Source organism: Hylobates moloch, unplaced genomic scaffold (genome assembly GCF_009828535.3).
Source record: "Hylobates moloch isolate HMO894 unplaced genomic scaffold, HMol_V3 SCAFFOLD_3, whole genome shotgun sequence".
In the NCBI taxonomy this organism is placed as follows: Eukaryota; Metazoa; Chordata; class Mammalia; order Primates; family Hylobatidae; genus Hylobates; species Hylobates moloch.
In genome coordinates, this window is record NW_026652278.1 from 65,262,155 (window position 1) to 65,280,283 (window position 18,129).

The following is an 18,129-nucleotide window of genomic DNA, read 5'->3' on the forward strand; positions in this document are numbered from 1 at the left end:
AAGATGAAATGATTAGCTACCTTAAGTAGTGGAAATCCCTTTGAGAACCTGCCAAAAAAAGCATAAGATGGATCTTTTCAACAGAAATGCACACACATTCAACATTTCAGACCCTTAGTATCTTCCAAGAGCCCTAACAGATCTCAGTGGACCTTTAAGTGTCCAAGAGCCCTAGTAAGGGGAAGGAAGGAAGTAGGGAAGGAAGGAATGAAGAAAGGAAGGAAGGAAGGAAGGAAGGAAGGAAGGAAGGAAGGAAGGAAGGAAGGAAGGAAGGAAGGAAGGAAGGAAGGAAGGAAGGAAGGAAGGAAGGAAGAAGATGGAGGCATAAACCTATGTGATGGCAAAGAATAACTGAGCTTCCTTTGTTGTAGGAAGTCAGGGACCCCAAACAGAGGGACCGGCTGAAGCCATGGCAGAAGAACATGGATTGTGAAGATTTTATGGACATTTATTAGTTCCCCAAATTAATACTTTTGTAATTTCTTATGCCTGTCTTTACTGAAATCTCTAAACATAAATTGCAAAGATTTCATGGACACTTATCACTTCCCCAATCAATACCCTTGTGATTTCCTACGCCTGTCTTTACTTTAATCTCTTAATCCTGTCAGCCGAGGAGGATGTATATCACCTCAGGACCCTGTAATAATTGCATTAACTGCACAAATTGTACAGCATGTGTGTTTAAACAATATGAAATCTGGGCACTTTGAAAAAAGAACAGGATAACAGCAATTGTTCAGGGAATAAGAGAGATAACCTTAAACTCTGACCACCGGTGAGCCGGGCGGAACAGAGGCATATTTCTCTTCTTTCAAAGGCAAATGGGAGAAATAAAGCTGAATTCTTTTTCTCAGCATGGAACATCCCTGAGAAAGAGAATGTGCACCTTGGGGTGGGTCTCTAAACTGGCCCCCCCAGGGTGTGGTCGGCTCTTATGGTTGACGCTGCAGGGGTGAAATAGACTCCAGTCTCCTATAGTGCTCCCAGGCTTATTAGGAAGAGGAAATTCCCGCCTAATAAATTTTGGTCAGACGGGTTGATCTCAAAACCCTGTCTCCTGATAAGATGTTATCAATGACAATGGTGCCCGAAACTTCATTAGCAATTTTAATTTTGCCTCCATCCTGTGATCCTGTGATCTCACCCTGCCTCCACTTGCCTTGTGATATTCTATTACCCTGTTAAGTACTTGATGTCTGTCACCCACACCTATTTGCACACTCCCTCCCCTTTTGAAAATCTCTAATAAAAACTTGCTGGTTTTTGTGGCTTGTGGGGCATCACGGATCCTACCAACGTGTGATGTCTCCCCCAGATGCCCAGCTTTAAAATTTCTCTCTTTTGTACTCTGTCCCTTTATTTCTCAAGCTGGCCAACACTTAGGAAAAATAGAAAAGAACCTACGTGATTATCAGGGCAAGTCCCCCGATATCCTTTGATGTGCACTCTCTCCCCCTCATCTGAGTACTCTTCCCCAACCCAAATAAAACCAAAAGACCAATTCAGTGAGGTGGGCAGTGTTGTGTAGAGGCTCAGGAGCAGAGACAGAAATTCCTGTATAAAAGGTAGGAACAGGGTGCAGGTAGAAAAGTTGCTGAGACCCATACCTGCAGCAAATACGGAGAAGGCCACAGCTGAGTGGCGCAGGAAGCCATGGGCTGCCTCCCACCCCCATTATTTCTGAAACCCATGCTCCCAGGGTGCCTTGGCCACATCAGTCTCCTGTCCATGCAGCCCCCAGGGCAGTGTATGCCCTGGCCCACTACCCTCAGATCCCCCAAGGGCTGAGCTGAGGCCCAGACCCCAGATGGAAAGGTTGGCAGCCCAAACCAGAGAGCAGCACTCCAGATGCAGGCGACCCTGCCTGTGGACCCCATGTTTCAGAGGTCCCAGGTAGACATGACTTTGGATGTGATCCCAGCCAGGATCCATCACATCATTTCTGATGCTTTTTGCATCAGGGAGCTTGGGGGCCCACAGGCTTAGTCCAACTGTCCTGAGACTTGTCCATATAATGGGCAGTGCCTGGACAGTGCCACTTCATCTCTGGCACCACTGCTAGGAGGCATTTTGGGGAAATAAAGCAGAATGGCATCTGAGCATCCACAAGGATGTATCAGGAAGAAAGGAAGGGTCCTCTTATCTTCAGAACTATAAGCCTGAGACCTAAAACATAATTCAGTACCAGCTGTGTCCCTGGGTTGCCCCTCATATGAGCTTCGATTTATGCCATGGGTCGGGGGGAATTGGCAGGATTTCTAGATCTGGACATGGAGATTTTTTACTTTGCAGCCCTGGCAGGAGATCCCACAACCATACCTTCACCAAAGTCTCACTCTGAGCCTGTGCATCCACTCTTCTGCCTGAGACCTCACAGACAAGAAGTAAATATGCTGTCTTAAAAATCTGTCTCTTGAGGGATTCAAATCTTAAGACTCCCCCAAAATCCCCCAGAGAAGAAAAATAAGACCTATGTCCACAGGGAGAAACATGGGAGAAAAATATGCACTTAGAAGAACATAGAAGAAACTGAACTTTGGTCACCTTAAAAAGGACAACTGGTGGCCTGGGAGAGTGATATAGTTTGGATATTTGTCCCTGCTCAAATCTCATGTTGAACTCTAATCCCCAGTGCTAGAGGTGGGACCTGGTGAGAGGTGTTTGGGCCATTGGGGCAGGTCTTTCATGGCCTAGTGTTGTCTTCAAGACAGTGAGTAGGTTCTCATGAGATCAGGTCGTTTACAAGTGTGTGGCACCTCCCCACCCTCTCTTGTTCCTGCTTTTGCCATGTGATGCATAAGCTCCTGCTTCACCTTCTGCCAAGAGTGAAAGCTCCCTGAGGCCTCCCCAGAAGCAAAGAGATGTGGGCTCCATGCTTGCACAGCCTGCAGAACCATGAGCCAATTAAATCTTTTTTGTTTGTTTGTTTTTTGTTTTTAAATTTTACTTTAAGTTCTGGGATACATGTGCAGAACATGCAGGTTTGTTACATAGGTATACATGTGCCATGGTGGTTTGCTATACCTGTCAACCCGTCATCTAGGTTTTAAGCCCAACATGCATTAGGTATGTGTCCTAATGCTCTCCCTCCGCTCGCCTCCCATCCCCCAACGGGCCCTAGTGTGTGATGTTCCCCTCCCTGTGTTATCATTGTTCAACTCCCACTTATGAGTGAGAACATGTGGTGTTCGGTTTTCTGTTCCTGTGTTATTTTGCCGAGAATGATGGCTTCCAGCTTCATCCATGTCACTGCAAAGGACATGAACTCATTCTTTTTGATGGCTGCATAGTATTCCATGGTGTATATGTGCCACATTTTCTTTATCCAGTCTCTCATCGATGGGTATTTGGGTTGGTTCTAAGTCTTTGCTGTTGTAAATAGTTCAATCTCTTTTCTTTATAAATTACCCAGCCTCAGGTGTTTCTTAATAGCAATGCAAGAATGACTTAATACAGAGACATAAGAGAAAGGGTCCCTTGGACTGTCTACCTTTGTACCATGTTCAAGTATTACTTATGTTTTTAAATATTTGAAAAGCAAAAATAAATAAAAAGTAAATAAAGTAAGACATCTGAGGAAGAAACCTGGTTTAGCTGATCTTAAGAATGCTTCAGAAAACTTAAGAAAGATGTTAACTTAAGAAAGACGTTTGGAGATAACTACTGACTCTTGTTAACCACTTTTCATGGACAATTTCAAGGGGATTTGTCTACCTATCACCAAGCCCTGAGTTATCAGGTAGACTGCAAGTTTCCAGAGAGAAGAAGGCATGGGTTTTTGTACCTCTCCTGTGACCTAGCCAAGCCTCTGGAAGAGAATATGTACTTGAGAAATATTAGGTCCCATTCAAAAATAAATATTCCAAAATAAGTAAATATTTAATACAGTAAACTGATCTTTGACAAAGGTGCCAAGAATACACAATGGGGAAAGGACAGCCTCTTCAATAAATGGCATAGGAAAAACTGGATATCCACATGCAAAAGAATGAAATTGAGCTTCCGTCTTACACTACTCACAAAAAATAACTTGAAATAGATTAAAGACTTCTATGTAAGACCTGAAACTGTCAACATGTAGAACAAAACCTAGGAGAAAGCTCCTTGACATTGGTCTAGGAAATGATTTTTTTGGATATGACCTCAAAAGCAAAGGCAACAACAACAACAAAAATAAACAAATGGGATAGCATCAAACTAAAAACCTTCACAGCAAAGGAACAATCAAAAAAATGAAAAGGTAACTTACGAAGTAGGGAAAATATTCACAAAGCATATGTCCCATTAGGATTTAATATCCAAAATATATCAGGAACTCCTCATACAACTCAATAGCAAAAAAAAAAAAAAAAAAAAAAAGCCTCATTTAAAAAGGGGCAAATGACCTGAATAGACATTGTTCCAAAGGCAGATTAAATGGCCAACGGGTATATGAAAGGTGCTTAGCATCATTAGTCATCAGGGAAATGCAGATCGAAACCACAAGGAGATATCACCTCACATCTGCTAGGTTAAGCTGTTATCAAAAAGACAAGATTAAAAGCATTGACAAGGATGTGGAGAAAAGGGACCATTGTATGCTACTGGTGAAAATGAAATTTGATACGGCCAGTATAGAAAACAGTATGAAGGTTCCTCAAAATATTGAAAATAGAACTATCTTATGATCCAGCAACCCAACCTCTGGGTATATATCCTAAGGAAATAAAAACAGTAGCTTCAGATATATCTGCACTCTTATGGTCATTGCACCATTATTCACTATAGCCAGGACATGGAAACAACTTAAATGTCCATTGATGAATTAATGGATAAAGAAATTGTGTGTGTGTGTGTGTGTGTGTATTAGGTTGGTGCAAAAGTAACTGCAGTTTTTGCCATCATGTACAGTCATTAAAAAGAAGGAAAGGAGGAAATCCTACCATTGGTGACAACATGGAAGGACCTTGAGAGCATTATGCTAATAAGTGAAACAAGTCAGACAAGGAAAGAGAAATGTATAAGCTCACTTATATGTGGAATCTAAAGAAGACAAACTCAGCCAGGTGCAGTAACTCACGTCTGTAAACCCAGCACTTTGGGAGGCTGAGGCAGGAGGATCACTTGAGGTCAAGTGTTCGAAACCAGCCTGGCCAGCATGGTGAAATCCCATCTCTACTTTTAAAAAGACAAAAAAAATTAGCTGGGCGTGGTGGTGCATGCCTATAGTCCCAGCTACCTGGGAGGCTGAGGCAGGAGAATGGCTTGAATCTGGGAGGCAGAGGTTGAAGTGAGCTGAGATCGCACCACTGCACTCCAGCCTGGGCGACAGAGAAAGACTCTGACTCAAAAAAAAAAAAAAAAAAGTCAAACTCAAAGAAACAGAGTAGAATAATGGTGGTTGCCAGGGGCTGGGAATTGAGAAAAATGAAAGATGTTGGCCAAAGAGTGCAAACTTTCAGTTACAAGGAACACATTCTGGGGATCTAATGTACAATATGGTGACTAGAGTTAATCATACCATATTGTATACCTGAAGTTTGCTAAGACAGTAGGTCTTAAATGTCCTCAGCACACACACACAAAGGTAACTATGTAAGGTGACTCATGTGTTAATGATTGTGACAATAATTTCACAACATATATGTATATGAAAGCATCATATTGTATCCCTTAAATACATAAATTGTCCCTCAGTATCCACAGAGGATTGGTTCTAGAAACTCCTGCAGATACCAAATCTGAGGATGCTCAAGTCCCTTATATAAAATGGTCCATATTTGCATGTAACCTATGCCCATTATCTCTAGATTACTTATAATACCTAACACAATGCAAATCCTATGTAAATAGTTGTAATACTGTATTGTTTAGGGAATAATGATAAGGAAAAAAGTCCCTACAAGTTCAGCACAGATGCAACTATTACAGGCCTAACTACATTTTCAAACCGTGGTTGGTTGAATCCATGGATGCAAAACCCACAGAAATAAAGGGTCAACTGCAGCCATCCCATTACTGGGCATATACCCAAAGGATTATAAATCATGCTGCTATAAAGACACATGCACATGTATGTTTATTGCAGCACTATTCACAATAGCAAAGACTTGGAACCAACCCAAATGTCCATCAATGATAAGACTGGATTAAGAAAATGTGGCACATATACACCATGTAATACTATGCAGCCATAAAAAAGGATGAGTTCATGTCCTTCGCAGGGACATGGATGAAGCTAGAAACCATCATTCTGAGCAAACTATCGCAAGGACAGAAAACCAAACACCACATGTTCTCACTCATAGGTGGGAATTGAACAATGAGAACACTTGGACACAGGGTGGGGAACATCACACACCGGGGCCTGTTGCGGTGTTGGAGGAAGGGGGAGGGATAGCATTAGGAGATATACCTAATGTAAATGACAAGTTAACAGGTGCAGCACACCAACATGGCACATGTATACATATGTAACAAACCTGCACGTTGTACACATGTACCCTAGAACTTAAAGTATAATAATAATAATAAAAAGAAATAGAAGTTCAACTGTACAATTTTATCTGTCAATTATACCTCAGTAAACTGGGGGTGCGAGTCCAGGAATAAATCGATAAACAGATAAATAGTTTGAGTATCTCTTTTCTGGCAGGGGTCAAGGGCTGGGGAGAAGTGGAGATAGGGCAGAGAGCCTTCCCTTCTTTTCCATTTCAATTTCTCCTAGCCTAGAATCTTCTTTTCTTTTATTTTAGTATTAATAGAAAGTTCTAATTTTTAATGAGGGCCATCCATGGTGCCTAGAGATAAAGTAGCCATGGTCATTCAAGAGTGATTTATCCCCTTGTCCTCCAGAAAACAATCAAAGGCTTGAGATCAACCCCATGGGCCTATATCTACCCAATCAGAACAGTGAGTTATCACAGAGCCACAGCTCTATGAATGCCTTACTTGGATTTTTTTTTCCAGAAGGAACATGTTTCTCATGCAGCAATCTTAATAAATGCAAGTGGGCTCCATTTCTTGGCTTTGAGGTAATGAAAAATTAATTACCATACTTTACAAGTAATAGTTTCCACTCACAGCACTCCTCTAGAAGTAAATATATCATAAATAGTTATTATTATACCAATGGTTGGTGGATTGGGCAGCCTGTCGTCCATAAATCTTTCTTCAACAGACATGTTATTTCTTCTGGGGGAACAAACAGATTTGTTTTAGATCAGAGAGTCAACTGACAGATGGCCTTTGTAAAAACACACCATTTGTATAAATAAATTATAGTTTCACTATGGTATTCTGCATTTGTGGATTTGGAAAATCAATGCCCCCATTCTCCAGACTGGGCCTAAACTGTAAAGAGCAATTTTGTTTAGGTGTGAGGTCACATTGCACAGATCTGCCAACACAGATGCTAAAGTCCAAACTCTCTGGATGCTTGCTGCCACTTCTCATCACAATTGTCAAAAAGAACTCTGCCTGGAGGTAACAGGATGATCTCCCAGAGAGCTCCGTAACCGATCAGAGCAAGTTACCAACTGGCACACTCCCCTTAGCTCTGGGCTCTGTTTCCATTAAATGTAATGATACCACGTGCCTTATTTTCCTAACCACAACTTTGCATAATTGGGGCTGACAGTGTATTTGTCTTAAAAACCTGAAACACTTCATTTTCTTTTATAATATAGTTCATCAATTAAGTGCTAAACATTCGGTAGATTTCTTTAAAATCCAAACCAGCCTTAACTCTGAGCACACTGGAATCTCAGTCATTACTCATCTTACAAGGTATACACATGTAACATATGCATCAAATATTTCTTGATTCATATATAAATGTATATATCTAAATATGCATCTATACACACACATACCTACTCATGCAAATCCCCTTTCCCAGAACCAAAGGGTCAAGACTTAGTATCAAAAAAGACATAGTTTGTCACTGTTTTTAAGAACCAGGACTAGTAAAATGTTTCTTTTGTTAGGAGACCAAGACATTCATTTTAGCCAGAAATTCTAAGCACAATCTTTGTTGGCCTAATGATTGCCTGCGTGTCCTTTTTTTTAAAGGATATTATTCCCTCTCCACACATGATTAAGATCCTAAAGTCATCAGTCGTGATCAAGGAAATAAAAGTTTAACACCAATCATGTTCACTATTCAAAATATAACAACAGGAAAGACTTTGTAAGTTTCCAGCTTAAAAAAAAATTTGTGTGTCAAATTGCCTAGTATTTTCCTAGCTATAGAGTACTTTTGGAAGCTGTGTTTATTCTTTCACAGGGTGAGATACTGTTAGCCTGGTGCTTTGTCTGCATTCATAACCTCAAGCTCCCACATTGCTATTTAGAGTTATACCAGTTGGTGCCTTGATAAAATTAATACAGTGTCTAGAGTTCCTACCTTACATCCAAAGAAGTGCATAAACCAATGATTTCCATCTGTTTCTATGACACTCCCAGGGAATCTCAGGTTTCTTCAAAGGAGATCACAAATTCCCAAATAAAATTAATTTAGATCTACAAATCTTACACATATACTTACATATGCCAGATATAAATATATAGCTACATGCACATAGTACTTCTGGAAGATGCAAAGCCAGGAAATTACTAAGGTAATTGCATACTAAGATCCTAGGAGGGTAAAATGATCACAAATTACAATATATATCGTAAACTAGATTAGAACTAATCATGAAAAATAAAAGTCCACTCAATTTACACAAAATCACAAATTTGGATCAAGAAAAAGGGTTTGGGGGGTAAATCAATGAAGCTATTTTTGAAGTAGATGATTTTGTGGATGAATTACTAGCAACCCAATAGGATACAAATCTGGTTGGATGATTGATTCATTTGATTCTTTTTTTTTCATCTCTAAATTATGCTACATGCCTCTCTCTAAATAGAGAAGTGCTTCATCCTGCATCTCAATAAAATTATTAAAGACATCTTTGCTGTAATGGAGTCAACTCACAATCAATACCTGTATTCATAATATTATGCACACATACAGGTCAAGGGTTAAGAAAATGTTTTCAGTGCAACTGTAATCAACCAGCCCTCCTGTAATTAGGCTGTTTGATGACTCCTTGGGGACATTTATTGGGAGGGGCCCAAGGGCTCCTCTTAGACTCAGATCATGTGACTGAGTGCAAAATTCCTTTGCTTAAAACAAATGCACTTCTCCACCTTCAGATTAAGGCAGTGATTAAGAGCATGGATCTGCCACTTCCTACTCTATAACTGTGGGAAAGTTTCTCATCCACTCCCTGCCTCAGTCTGTAAAAAGGAGAAAACAGTGCTTGCCCCACACAAGTGTTGAAAGGATTAAATAAGTTAGTAAGGATAAAGTGCTTAGTACAGTGCACATAGTAAACATTCAATAAGTGTAAGCTCTTATCATTCTTTATTATTCAACTTGTCAGAGGTTCCCCGAGCTAGAGACCACTGCAGAACTCTAGATTACTTATCAACTTATGATCATGTTGACTTTTTAAAATGTATTTTAATTTTACATAATATTATATGATACTATCTCAGTGTTAAATTTTTATGTGTTAAATGTTTGGTATTAAACATACATAATTCAGCTAGATCTGCATATTAAGTGGCATATTTGTCCCCTATACATCCTGAAAAGTTTGGAATTGGCGGAAAGTGCATTGACTGGGTATCTGGACATGCATTGGAGGATCTCCCACTAATGTCCTGCGAGGCCATGGCTGAGTCATTTCACCCATCCAAATACCAGATTTCTTCCTACAACAAAGGTTTGGACTAGGTGAACTCTAAGAACCCTTTTATCCTAAGAATCAGAGTATTATGAAGCTGACATCCTCCTTGATTTTCTGAGTTGTGACAGCATCATCTGTCTGAAGAAACCAACCAGTATGAAATGGGAGAATCCTAACCAGTAAATTTACTAGATCCAGCCTCTCTCAGGATAGCACATAACAAAATGCTAGAACGAACTCTTATATAAAATTCACATAAAAATGACCACATATGCCACTTTTATTGGGAAATTACAAGGAGAATGTGAATTTAATATCTACTGATGAATTATTCAACTATATTTCAGTCAGCCTGGCTGACTGGATGACAGAGTATGAGTGTTTTTCAAGCACTCATAGAAAACTCCTGAACTCTCTTGAATGTTGGCCTGATGGTTATTTCTGGTGAAGAATGGACACCTGAATGTATAAGAAGAGAGACCCTTTCTCTAGGAATGGGAAAGGACATCATTATGGGATGCCCCAGGGGATCATTTGAAACCCTTTAAATATACATCTTGGGGAAACAAGACTTTATCCTGACTAGATATCTGACCTGGAAAACACCTTCCAAGACAAAAGAACAGTGAGATCATACACAGAGGGCGTGAAAGGCTTAGGAAAAGAGTAAAGGAAGCCCCAAGAAACAGAGACTGTTGAGTCCAGGGGAGTTTGAGAAGCCATAGGAGACTGAAATAGAGGTTTACGCATATGTTGATGATATATGCGTGATTTGGAGGAAGTCAGAGAGAAAGATGGCTGATTTCTCAGCAAACACACTTTAAAATGCACATGGTCTAAACCTAACTCGCTATCTATAAATGCCAGCAATAGCCATGATTAACTAGTAGAGATGCAGTGGGTGGTAGGCATGAGTTCTTCCCACTCAGGCACTGGGAGGCTTTCAGTCACTCCAAAGTCCCCACTGCCTAAATAGTTACAAGTTTGTAGTAGCAAATATACACAATATTACCAAATGTAACAGCTTTAAAAATCACCCATTTGGCCAAGGCTGGAGAATTCTGTTTGCATCGGTTTCTCTTTTTGGAAGAGATCAAAATGTTGCCTCTCACAGTCCTTTGACTGAAGAAGAAATCAGAGGAAACCTGGATGGTCCACAGCAAGTTAGCATTTCCCACTGAAATAAACACATTCTTTTGACTCCCCTCCAGCCATGGAGCCCTGGCCAACATTTCACAATACAAAGCCGAGACTGGCTTCAGTAGGAACACAGCAACTGCTAATCCCCATTATCACACCCGACAGTGTCCACCACACCCCCATAAAGATGCATTTTCTAGTAACTAATAAAAACTGGTCCTGAAGACAATAGCCTCTTGCTCATCTAAATACCCGTTGGGATATTACAAATTAACACCTTGTAAAGCAACCCAATTAAAAACTATGCCCATACACACAGTCTCACCCACCAAAACATACATCTGCCTCTCCAAATATTATGCAACGCTGGATTCTAACTCGGTCTTAATTTCTAAAAAGCCTACAGGCACGGATATAAATTCGCAGTTCTTGTGGCTGTGGCCGCCCTATGCACTCTTCCCTGTGGTGGACACAAACGTTAATGTACTTGTTATTATTTAAGGACACAAAAATATAGAAGGTGGCATTTTTCGCTTTCCCCTTCGAAGACTCTCCCCAGAGCTGCCAGATGAACGCCCACGCCACCTTCTCCCACCAAAGGTGGATCCGGCTAACAGGAGACTGGATCGCGACCACAGCGCGTTTGTGCCCAAGTCTGGGGAAAGCCTCATCTTAGCGAGTGGCCCTCGGCTCGTCTCGCAGATCGGCCAAGTACACGGAGGCCGCGCGGTTTCACCATTAATGCTCCTGAAGGACAATAGCTCATCAAGCCCCACCGAAAGCCCCGGACCCGTCGTGGAGCCTGGGCTGGCGGGGGATGAGGCTGAGCGACTCCTCCTAGAGGTGGTTATGTGGAGAAGGAGCAATCCCTTCTCCCTCCTCCTCCTCCCCCCGCTACTATCCGCGGCCCAGAGAACTGCCGCTTGCCGCCATTGACACGCACAGATAGAACCCAAAGAAAGGCAAAGAGTCCTGCCCGGCACCGGCGCCGCGTGGGCCGAACCTGCGCCCGGGGAGGGGCGCGTAGAGGGCACCGGGCGCCCGGAGCAGGCGGCGTAGCACCAGGTGAGCCCGCCATGGCGATGGCATTATTGTTTAGGGTGCTCCGGGGTCTGGAAACAAAACGCGCCGCCGGGGCAGTGCAGGGGCCGGAGAGAACCACCTCTGCCTCTCCCCCGAGCCCCTGCGGGCGCACCCTCGATAGCCGACCCACCCCCTGCAAAAACAAATTCTTAAATCCAACTGCCCAACTTGCTTCCTTGGGCGATAAAGGGGGGGCTGCTAAAGAAGTGGTCAAATTCCTGCGGCCAGCGAGGGGCCGGAGGCATCGAGGGTACTGAGGGGGTGAGGAGGAGGGATGCGAAATTCAGCAGCGGGCCCCAGGCGAGGCTGGACCCGGAGGAAGCGGAGGGCTCCTGGGAATGCGGAGTTTCGGGCGCAGGAGCGGGAGGAGGGAGGCGCCTGGCCGCCAAGGGGCACGGGGCGATGGGTGGGGGGCTGCGCAGGGCCCGAGGGAGCCCGGGGAGGGCCGCTCGGGGGCCTCTGAGGGTGCCCAGGCAGGGCGCCGGCGGCTCCAGACTGACAATGGAGGGGGCGCGGAGCAGCCGGGCGGAGGTTAGGGACCCGAGTCCGGGGGCGGGCCGCGCCCGGGAAGGTCAGGCCGGGGACGCCGGGCGGCGGGGCGAGAGCTGGGGGTTGCTTCGCGGACACCCCGGCACCGCAGGCGGGCGTGCGCCCCGGGGCCGGCGCGGAAGAGGGCGCGGGGCCGGGCACTCCCCTTCGGTTCCCTTTCCGGGGCGCCCGGTGCCGACGCGCGCTGCGCTTTCACCGGGAAATGGCGGCCCCGCCGTGGCTCGCCTGGGCAGTCTGGCTCCCGCTTTGCGCGGGAAAAAATAATAATAATAAAAATATCGAAAAAGGGAATAAAAGTAAACTGGCTGCGGCACAGGAAAGGGCTCTGCCGGGCGCCGGACGCCGTGCGTATCGCTCGCGGGGCGCGGCGGTTGGGGACCAGCCCTGCCTCCCCCGGCTCCCAGCCTGCACCCCCGGCGCACCTCAGCCCCAGTCCGGCCAGCCCCCCGGATCGCCCGTGGGTGTCCTCCCCCGCCTTTCCTCGGGGGGGCGCCCTCAGTTCTTGCCCTCTTTGTTCCTTACAACAATGGCCAAAGGGGCATTGGTTCCCCAAGGGCCAGACGAGCCTCCTCCAGGAGTTTCCCGTGGCGTGCAGTGGACCACCGTGGGCCTGACTGAGGCCTGGTCCTTGCCAGGGTTTTTTGGCAACGGCCCTGGATGAGTGAAGGGATGAAAGGCGCGAGAAGAAATGGGCTGAGAAACCAAAGTGCGGGGCCCTGAGTGTTTGCGGGGACGCGATGGGAACCGTGGCTCCGCTGCCCTGATTTTAAGGGCAGTTTCCCTATCACAGCCACGCTGGAACTGAGGTGTCTGTCCAGCCTCTGTCCACCTCAGAGGAATTCAAAACACGGGCCCAGTTCTAAGCCCCACAGACCCCAGGATCCCCTAGGGGCGATGAGCCCACCACAGCAAATAGTTTCCTCACTTTGCTCATTTGTGTTTGTTTTGAAATCCAATTGTCACCTCACTGGGCTGCACAGTTGCTACTGAAACGGTTCCATAGGTGAGAGAAAAAGAAAACATTATTGAGAGCGAGAACGTGTCTTCGTGTGTGTTGTTTTGAACCACAAACTAAGCTACACATAATTCTCAGTCCGTTTTAACACACTTCTTATTTTCAAACTAAATGTTCAGAGCTCCAAGATTTGGAAACATACTGGTGATTTTTAGAATTGTTTTAGCCTAAAATTACATATAAATAAATAGAGGCACTGCCCGGCAGAAAAGTTTATCTTGAGTCGCATAATTCACATCTTCATAACTCCCCTTTCCCGTAGCCAAATTTCCTTCTAAAACATGCCCAGTTCTCCTCTTCTCTGGTTTTTCCTACCCTACCACAGTTACACCTCACCTGGATCCATTAATTGTCAGACTTTACACATCATTAGTGGTTTCCTCTATATCAAAACTCCGTAAAAGATTTTACCTCCTTGAATCCAGAGTGTCCCGAGGATTCTGACCCTACTCCCTCACCATTCCATCTTCTGTCTGGTTCCCAGGATTTTTAAGGCGCCTCTGGTCTGCCATTTCCCAGTGGGTGGGACACCCTGCTAGCTATTGTCTGAGACAACCACATCTGTTTTCACTGCCTCCTGCCAGCAGAACAGGAGGTGAGTCCTGTCTTAGGCAACTTTAAATGAAAGATATCTATAACTTGTTACTGGGGAGGGATGTGCAAAAATCAGCCAACTTTCTTGAGAATGTTTTTCGACCTTAAGAAATAACCTCCAAGTTAGATGCAGTCTTGGTAAATGGAAAGTATATTGCACAGAGATTAACAAAGAACTTATGGTTAGAGGTCATTCAACAAACACTTACTGAGCACCAATTCTTTTGTTGTTTGTTTTATTGTTGTTTTGAGATAGGGGGTCTCGCTATATTGCTCAAACCGGTCTCGAAATCCTGGGTTCAAGGGGTGCACCTGTCTCAGCCTCCTGAGTATACACCCATTCTTAAACACCTCTAGATAGGGAAGGAAATGAAATAAAATATAAGGAAGTCATTGGGCCCTTCTCTCATAAAGCTTACAACCCCAAGCCTAGGAGATAAAATATACATGAAGGTAAAACAAGGTAAAAAGTGATTTTGGCAAGCTAGTGGGAAAACAGGTATTTTCATATACTGCTGACTGGTGTGTAAATTGATATAACCAATTGGAAGAGCAGTTTGGCACTATAAAATTAATAATGTGCACATTCTGTGACTCACCATTCCATTTCTCAGTACGTCACCCAAAGAAGCAGGCATCTATGAGCTCAGCATGTATAAGGATGTTCATTGCAATTTTGGTCATTCTGAAGTAGAAAACAGCCTAACAGCCGTCAACAGGGAATGGCTAAATAAACTCTGGTGCATCTGTCTTCTGGAATATTAGGCAGCAGTTCAAAAGAATGAAGCAGATCTATATATACTGAGACAGAAAAAGATCACCAAGATATACTATTAATGAAAAAGGCAAATTGCAGAACAGTACATACTATATGGTACTATTGATATTAAAACAATATAAAATTATACATCTCTATAAGTAAAAATGCATATAAAATGGACAGAAAAAGTATAGAAGATGTCCACTAAGAGAGACAAGAACTAGAGGAATTGTCAAGAAGGTCTTTGGCCATATCATTATTAATACCCATCCATAACCTTGTTATAATATTTGAAGTTCTGTAATTTGCTTTTTTGTTTTGTTTCGTTTTGGTTTGTTCTGTTGAGATGGAGTCTCACTCTGTTGTCCAGGCTGGAGTGCGTTGGCACAATCTCAGCTCACTGCAACCTCCATCGCCTAGGCTCAAGTGATCCTCCTGCCTCAGCCTCCCTAATAGCTGGTACTACAAGCTTGTGCCTTCCAAAGTGCTGGAATTACAGGCGTGTGCCACCGTGCCCAGCCAAGTTCTGTAATTTGAATTAATGTATGTCTTGCTTGGATAACTAAATACAAGTAATAATTTTAAAGTATTGATAATACGTAATGATAATACATAATTAATACATAACGATATACACAAAAAATTTACTACAACAGTTTGTAAAGGGAGAAGAGAGTTTTGGACTTGAGGGAGGGTGTTGGGCTAGGCTTCGTAGAGAACGTGGCAGGATTTGGATGAAGAAGGGTAAGGGAGTGAGGCGGGTGGAAGGAAGCTGGATGCAAATGCTGTGTTCCAGCTAGTCCTCGTTCTTCAACATGATTATGAGATTCCCTTGCAAGGCTGAGAGTCCTGGCCTAGCCTACCCTGCCAAGGTTCAGGTTGAAGGGTGAACTAAAAGAACCCTCACAATTTTTTTCATTGCCATTTAAGTCTGTGACCACCTTAAATTCTATATATAGAAGAAAGAGAAAAATGAACCAGTAGAGAAGTATATGAGTTCCAGTATGGTATTGGAAGATCATGTTTTTAAAAGGAATGTAGTGAAATCTTGAAGGTAGAATTTTTTTCCCCAATATACACTGGGATGTATATTGGGAATTAGGTTGGAGGGAAAGATAAGCGTTTGGGAGGATAATTCATTTCCCTCAAAAAATCACAAAAGAGACCTTTTGAAACAAAATATTTAAGGCTGGTTTCATTTATTCAAACACTAGTTGAAGGAATATTTATTGAATATCAACTGTGACCTAACACTATGCTAGGTGGCATCTGGGGGTAAAACATGCAATAGCGTGTTGGAAGAACAGCCCAATTGCAGCAGTTGAGGTAAGGGGGCTGGTTCTAGTTTGGTCTCACAGGCCGTGGACAAGTCATTCAATGAGCACGTTCCCTTCCAAGCCATTCCTTTCATTGTAGCTACATTTGGGTGGGGGCGGGGGGTGGGAGAATGCTAAATGATTGATCACTCAAGTCCCTTTCAGTCTTAGATTATGATTTTGTGAAATCCTGTGATTTCCAACATTGCAATGACTATGAATTCAGGCAGATGGAATTTGGAGACTACAGGATTAGACCGAGGGGATCTGAAAGTGCCCAGCCTTGGGAAAAACAAAACTATTTGCTGTCATGAGGGTTCTCAGCAGATGATGTGGCTCTCAGGGTTTTCCTAGAGTTAAACTTTCATTATTACCCCTTTACACACATACAACCTCAAGTACCATAATAATTGTAGCAGTTGGTTTTGAAATAGAGTGGACAAAGAGGCAGAAATATGCCCAATAAAATGTCAGATTGCGTTTCATGAAAATAATTCTCTATAATGATTTCTTTTGTGGAAATAAATCACAGTAGTTAATGTTTATTAAATGTCTGCTACCTGCCAGGTACTGTTCAAGCACCTTACATGTATTAACCCATTTAATTCTGACAGCAGCCCTATAAGTAGGTACTGTTACTACATCAATCACAGGAAAACGAAATGGTGGGGGGATGGTGAAGAACATGACCCAAAGTCACCACACAAGGGACTCCAGGCCAGGCAGCCTGACCCCAAAGCCCTACATCCTTATGCCCATGTGGTAAGAGCAAGGAGCTGCTAGCTTTCCAGTGATTCTCACATGATGCTCAGCTTACTGTTTGTCTAGGCAAATTTTTATTTTCAAAACTTATTTGTCTCACTACTTTATCCAACTATGACAAATGAAAGAAAGAATATGAGACTGAGCCACAGAACTCTGTACTTTAAACTGTCTTGTCACAAAGTATTAAATAAGATAAATTTGGTGGTTTCTCTGAAGCCCTTACTGTTCATTTATCCATCTCACCATCCATCATACTTTGCCCGATTTATTTGACTGGCATTGCCAATTTGGACTTGGAATGGAGTAAGTAATTCAAGTCATGCTTTGATAGAAATATGCATAGACCACCAGTGTACAGACATTTACTCCAACTGATTCTGAGATGTCAGAAGGGTTAGATACACTGACCACATTTATTCACTCAAAGTTACAACACATGATCTGGCCAAAGATTTAGGGGTTGTTTCTGGATATGAAAGGCGGTCCTGATGATAAGAGTTTAGATGCCCAAATCTGGGATATTTCTATGACAACAGGATAAAAGCAGCACAAGATAAAATCAAACTTACCCTGGAACCCAGGCCCCATGCTGGCTGGGCTGGCACTGCCAATTTTATACACACACACACACACACACACACACACAGAGAGAATTTTGTAACTTGTATTTTGCACTCCTGCCTTCACTGCTCAATAAGACCATTAAAATTAAATAGTGGTGGTGGACCACAAAGAGGCAAACCCCAATAGCTTATACAATATGCAACATAAACTTTTAGGTCAGGTGGTAATTCACTGAGTTGCTCATCCGAGTGGTAAACTTCCAAATTGAGCTTTCTTGCAGAATTTCAATGAAGTGATCATTGACTTAAGTCCCCCGTACCCCACCACCCCGCCAACAACCCTATCACCACTAAACTGAATTTTCACCTCAGCTGTTCCGTAGTAAACAATGTAGATTATTGTTTTGGGGTGAAGAAAAGGCAGTCCTAGATATAAAATCAAGCAGATTTTTTCAGGTCCAGTTTTTCTTTTCTATGGTTATCCTGGGTGAAGAAATAGCAACTTCAAAGGAAAGATCCTGTGAATGTGACTTACTTATCCTGGTTGCTCCATCTCTGTGAATGTAAGTGACGAGTGGGGCTCAGAGGGAGTCTGTTTTGAGCATCTTATAGGTTGGAG

At 43.1% G+C, this 18,129-nt stretch overlaps 2 protein-coding genes across 2 annotated transcripts in view; one reads left to right on the top strand and one right to left on the bottom strand.

The window, feature by feature from the left end:
* LOC116480734 (DNA replication ATP-dependent helicase/nuclease DNA2-like) overlaps window positions 1–18,129 on the bottom strand; it is a 218,767-nt gene that overhangs the window by 20,158 nt on the left and 180,480 nt on the right. The gene's annotated exons all lie outside the window — the stretch shown is intronic.
* LOC116458942 (core histone macro-H2A.2) overlaps window positions 11,573–18,129 on the top strand; it is a 60,753-nt gene continuing 54,196 nt past the window's right edge. The window contains exon 1 of the mRNA XM_032139085.2: window positions 11,573–11,930. The gene's annotated coding sequence lies outside the window, so the exon portion shown is untranslated. The remainder of the gene's footprint in view (window positions 11,931–18,129) is intronic.